At 45.3% G+C, this 6448-nt stretch overlaps 1 pseudogene; it reads left to right on the top strand.

Annotated features, from left to right (window-relative positions):
• The first annotated feature begins 1078 nt into the window (after positions 1-1078).
• On the top strand, positions 1079-1932 carry LOC110309014 (PRELI domain-containing protein 1, mitochondrial pseudogene; annotated as a pseudogene).
• Positions 1933-6448: the final 4516 nt, after the last annotated feature.

Below are 6448 nucleotides of genomic sequence, written 5' to 3'. Positions count from 1 at the left end.
TGTCCCTATAGAATTGTCCTATAGGACAGAATTGTCCCTATAGAGCTACTCAGCTGTGGGCCCTTTGTGGTACACTATACAAGTTCAAGGCAAGATGTGCTTGCTGTCTAGGGCAATAGTGGTATGAACTGTTTTGGGTGCAACTTTTTTTATTGGATTTAATGCCCACACAGAGGCTCCCATGGGGAGGCAATTGCTGTTGTTTTGTTGGATGGATGTGATGTGCCTCCTAAACATCTGCCTTTACACCTATAGGGTACAGTTATTGTTGGTCCTGTTTGTGGGAAAAGTGGTTGCAGCGGATGATAGTTGTCAATGGACACACTCATAACTGATTAAACTGCTGAAGGCAAGCGATAGCTGAGGCAGCATGACTGCCCAATGCTTAAATAATGATCACGGACAACACATTACCTCTTAACATGGCTCAGGACATGTTGTGAAACAAGTAGGTAGACAGAACGTAAGCGCTAAAGAAAGGGAGTGGAGTGCTGTACAGCAGTTCCCCCCTACCCCCAGCATAAGGTGATGCTTATCTTGAACTTTGCACCGGACAACTAGAGGAGAACAATACAGTTGTAGCTAGACCTTCAGCACAGACAATGGAACTATTAAACACCACCACCCCCCACCCCCCAGTAGACGGAGAGGAGGAAGGTCAGGAGACCCTCACCTGAGATTCTAGCTATTGTTCCCCTGCCCCAGCTGCATGCTAGAGTATGTAAGAAATGAAAAAGTAGGGAACTACAGCAATGACTCATTGGTTAAGAGCACTTCCAGAGGACCTGGGTTCAGTTCCCAACACCCACATGGCAGCTCACAACTGTCTGTAGCTCCAGTTCCAGGGGATCCAACACCCTCACACAGACATACATGCTGGGAAAAACACTAATGTACATAAAATAAAAATTAAATCCTGAGTCCTATAGCCCCCTCGAGGCGAGAGTAGGGACCTGGGCACCGCTCTGCGCTGATTGAGCTGTGAGCCTGGCAAACATGTACCTAGCCATGTGCCTACCCCACTGCGGGCTCTTCACCCTGCTGCTGCACAGGTGCTGAGCCTGCCCAGATCTGGACGATGGTGAAGTATTTCCTAGGCCAGAGCGTGCTCCGAAGTTCCTGGGACCAAGTACTCTCTGCCTTCTGGCAACGGTACCTGAATCCCTACAGCAAACACTTCTTTTTTTTTTTTTTTAAGATTTATTTATTTATTTATTACATGTAAGTACACTGTAGTTGTCTTCAGACACTCCAGAAGAGGGAGTCAGATCTCATCACGGATGGTTGTGAGCCACCATGTGGTTGCTGGGATTTGAACTCCGGACCTTTGGAAGAGCAGTCGGGTGTTCTTACCCACTGAGCCATCTCACCAGCCCCCAGCAAACACTTCTTAACCGAACAGAGTGCACCAGGAGGAGACCAGGAGAGTCGGGGGACTCTTGACCAAGACCAATAGGATGCTACGTTGGGCAGAGCAAATCTTTCCTACCAATGTTGTTCACTCAGTGTACATCCTAGAGGACTCTATTGTAGACCCACAGAATCAGACCATGACCACCTTCACCTGGAACATCAACCACACCCGGCTGCTGGTGGTGGAGGAACGATATATTTACTGTGTGAACCCTGACAATAGCGGCTGGACCGAAATCCATCCGTCGGGAAGCCTGGGTCTCATCTAGCTTATTTGGCGTTTCCAGAGCTGTCCAAGAATTTGGTCTTGCCCCGTTCAAAAGCAATGCGACCAAGACAATGAAGGGCTTTGAATACATCCTGGCCAAGCTACAAGGTGAAGCCCCTTCCAAAAAAAAACTTGTTGAGACAGCCAAAGAGGCCAAAGAGAAAGCAAAGGAGACTGCACTGGCAGCTACAGAAAAGGCCAAGGACCTGGCAAACAAGGCTGCCACTAAGCAGCAGCAGCAGCTTTTATAGCTTGCTTACTTCCTCTCCGTTCTCCTCAGTGTACCTGATTATTAAAAATCGACCTGCAGCCCTCTCTGCTGTCTGGGGTGGTCGGTCAGGGTGCTGTCCTGGTCAGCAGCTGTACCACACCCAGCTCTGTCTACTGGGCAGAGGGGTGCAGTGACTTGCCCAAGGTCACAGCAGTGTGCAGTTGATAGACCGAACTCTCTATGAGGGCAGGGTTCCTTGTTTTATTCTCTGCTGTGTCCCAAGTACCATGAAAAATATTTAGCACATAACAGGCACTTAATAAACACATGGTTTGATTGCCCCCCAAAAAAATCCTAATTAAAAAAATATATTGTATGAAAAGAAAAATGAACGGGTAATTAAAACTGGAACTCCGTGATAAAGTTTTGATGAGGTTACCATCTGCCTTAGTTAATGTTCTATTATTGTGGAGAGATACCATGACCAAAGCAACTCTTACAAAAGAAAGCATTTAATTGGAGACTGGCTTATCGGTTCAGGAGATTTAGTCTGTTATCATCATGATAGGAAGGAGACAGACACAGTACTGGAGCAGCAGCTGAGTGTTTTATATCCTCATCTGTAGGCAGCAGGCAGAGAGACAGAGACAGACAGAGACACAGATACAGGCACAGAGATAGACAAAGACAATCGGAGACAAACAAAGTCAGAGATAGAGGGCCTGGCAGGGCTTTTGAAACCCACACCTAATGACACACCTCCTCAAACAAGGCCATACTTCCTCTAACAAGGCCACACTTCTTAATCCTTCCTATATACTTCAACAACTGGGGACTAAACATGGAAACATATGAGTCTATGGGGTCACTTAGCCAAGGCCGTCATTCAAACACCACACCATCCATAATGGGGCAGGACTTTGTAGTGAATGATACAGCTGTCCTCTGTGTATCTGTAAGTGGCCACTCGTGAGTGTTCTCTATAAGCAAGCCTAACAAATCCACTACTCTCACCAAACTAGACTTCAGTGAATTTCCACTTTAGTCTGTTGCTGGGACCCATCACGGGTAAACGGGCACGTGTTTGTGTCTTCACAGGAAATGTTATATTCCAATTTAAAAGGCCATTCTCTTGTCCCCATATCCCTTCTCAACGTAGAAACATTGGAATTACAGATGTGCCCACCTATACAGTCTAAGCTGTTTCTGTAAATCAAGTCCATACCTGAACAAATCTGTAAGGATAAGAAGACATTCACTGAGCTGCATGGACCTGGGAGACTCAAAAGCCTCTGCAGGATATCGTGAGCAAAGAGAAGAGCTAATAGTTAATCTAGAAACAAAGAGCCTGATGCTTGCAACAGAATAACTGCAATGCACCTTAGATTCTGACTCTAGGAATTCTCTCTAGTGAAAAGTACTTTAATTTTAGTGTTCCATGAAGAAATCACACTTTAAATTTAAAAAAAAAAAATGTATCAAAACTAGTGACAGAGTATACATTTTGGAATCTTCTGGCAGAATATGTGACAGAAAAGCACCAAGGAACACTGCAAACACTTGGCATCTTCACAGTACCAACACAGTCGTAACCAGCTATGTTCAGGGAAGATAATCGCACACTAGAGATGTCAGACAGTAAGGACAACATCCCTGACACTATCATAGTACACACAGATAGGTAACAATAGGGCATGGCAAAGCCTACAGAAGGAAGTAAATAGTTAAAGAAAAGCAGGGTTTGGTAGCATACACCTGTAACTCTTTAACACTTGTAAGGTAGAGGCAAACGATCAGGAATTCAAGGACACCCTACTTATCAAATTCCAGGCCAGCCTTGGCTAAGTGAGACCTTATCTCAAAATTAAAATTAAAAGCTGAAAATAAGATTTAAAAATGTATGGTACCATTATCTATCTTATGCCCTAGAGAAGTTTTGAGTTTTTTCAGCACTGGATGCCATGTTAAGAAACAGGGCAAGAACACTGGTAACAAACACAGAACAAGAGCTGGGACTAATTTAACCACATGGTCAAGGTATTAGAGTAATATATCTAAGCTTTAAACTGACTATTGGAAAAATTACTGCTTAGAAAAGTAAGTTGTTCCTCAAATAGCCACATTTTGCTAATATATTACACTGAAGATAGGTATACTTCTGTGATGTTTTAAATCAATACTTTGACTCTATAAGAATACTATCATTTTTAATAACTGAAAATTTCTACATTTCCCTTTGGTATAAACATTTTAAAACAGATAGAAATAGAATGCCCACTGAAATCCTTCCCAGAATGATGACCAAGATGAAAAAAACATCACACCAAAACTAAAACTGAGTTAGACCAGTTTCCCTTCTCTAAGAAAAGAGAGTTAATAGCACTAGCGTTTAATCTACCTTCCATACAATATGTCCTTTCAGTTTAAGATAATGCTTCTCCCTTATCTTCAGTTTTCAAAATGCCAGGAAAAACTTTTTTTTAAGCTTTTCTGGAAAGAAAATGAATACAGAAATGTAAGTGGTTTGGTAATCCAGATCTAAAATGAAAGCCCACACTTTATCTTTCCTACTGTCTTTTTGCCAGAAGAAGCAAGCATTCATCCTAACATCCTGAAAAGGAGGAGCGAAGGTCAGAGCAGTGTCACAGGCAACAAGTGTTTGAAGGGAAAAAGGGGACATAAAGGAAAAAGTTGAAAGAAGAAACACAATTCCAAATTACTGAGTATGGACCCTATATTAATATATACTGTGCGGACACTTGATCTTCCTTTATGGGCTGGATAAAGGCTCCTCTGAGGCATTTCTAATTAGGGATGACTACAAGGAGCCAACGGAAAGCAAAGAGCTCTGTAAGGTACCAGGACCTCAGAGAAGTCTCTTCCCTGGGAGCCCACAGTTAAAAACAGCTGCATTACAGTTAAATGAAGGCGTGGTGAATACTTCAGGTATCAGTTAAATTTTCTCTTTCTCCTCCTCCTCCTCCTCCTCCTCCTCTTTATGAATTCGTATTATTTTTTAAAAGACGACACGTTTAAACACTCCTTCGTTTCAGGAAACAGTGCATGTCTAGCTGAGGGGTGGGGAAGCATGTAATGAGGAAGAGCTCATTTTTTTTTAAGAGCTGATATTTTTTTTTACAACGTTCTTTAAAACTGAAAAACCTCTTTAAACACCAGGAGCAGCTTAAATAACTCATTCTGGGCCTGAGGGTTCCATGTGGACAGTCCCTATCTCTGGTCTGCTTCTGGCAGTGTTCTCCTGGATTTTAACCATGACGGTAGGCCCAACAAGCCCTCACAAAGACTCCAAAGCTCCAGGCTTCACCCATGCCTGTGCTCTCTGGTCTTCAGGGTGAACCTCAGAGGGTTGTATGTGGCTTGTCCCACTTGGAGCTTGGTCCCAGAAACGCAGACAAAGTGGCCTCGCTAGCTGCCAGGAGCAATGAAAATGCAAGCCTTTAGGCTCGAAGTGAGTCTGACCATCCCTCCACAAGCCTTCACTTCCAGGCCCCATTGCAGAAAGCAAACCAAGTCTGCCCAGCCTGGGGCCTCGTGTAGGGCGCCCCAGCCTTGGCCATTGTTTAGTCCTGGGGAGTTGATGAGAGTTGCTTGCTCCCCTGTCCCTGGGGTCCGGCAGCTGCGAAGCGCGGTAGGGCGAGGAAGGAGCGCGGAGCCCTCCTGGCGGGGCGGGAAGGCTGGGCTGCACCCCGCGGGCCGCAGGGAGCCGCGCACCTGCCCCGCCCACCTCCAGCCGAGCGCCGACCTCCTCCAACCCCCGCCCTCGCTGCGCTGCGCCGCTCAGGTGCGCGGGACCCAGAACCTTTCGGTTCTCGAATGCCCCCTGTCAAAGGACAGTTTAGATGCCCTCGAGCGAGCCGGGCTCTCCGCGGTAGCATCTAAGGCTCCCAGAAGGAAGTGTGATGGAGGATTCCGTCTTGCCTCACTTCCAGAGTTGAAAGCTGGAAAGCCGTCGGTTCTGCACAGAGGAGCAGTCGGGCGCGAGCTACCAGCCTCTGATGAAAATAATTGTTCTCGCACGCACTGTCCTGTGCCCAGAGGCGCACGTGCGCGCACGCGAACACACACACACACACACACACACACACACACACACACGCCTCTTTAGCTGCCCAACCTTAGTATTCTGATCATGCAGTTTTCAACAACTTGCTTGACACAATAACAAAGACATTTAAATGCCAGGACGCAGACTTCACTTTTTAACCTGCTGAGAGGAGCTACTTTCAAAGCTTCCCCACAGCGAATAAACTGACAAAAAATATGGGGTGCACTTATAAATTAAACACCTTACCCTCAAAGCAACGTTTGTTAATCAGGTTTCTAAAGCAATAGCCGTGTCTGTCTTTCTATTCACCCAAATAATGCCCCAAGAAGGAACCCCCTCACACAGGAGAGAGCTGGGGAAAAATGAATTATACCCATAGCTAGTAAAACTCATCTTAAATCAATAGAACACCACTTGAACTTGAGTTTCCATTGTTTCACTGGACCATCAATGTTTTTAATTAAACAGAGCTACCCTTTCTGCTAAAACA

The sequence above is a fragment of the Mus caroli genome, unplaced genomic scaffold (genome assembly GCF_978045245.1).
Source record: "Mus caroli unplaced genomic scaffold, Mus_caroli_1 scaffold_12, whole genome shotgun sequence".
NCBI lineage: Eukaryota > Metazoa > Chordata > Mammalia > Rodentia > Muridae > Mus > Mus caroli.
This window is presented reverse-complemented; position numbering and strand designations above follow the sequence as displayed.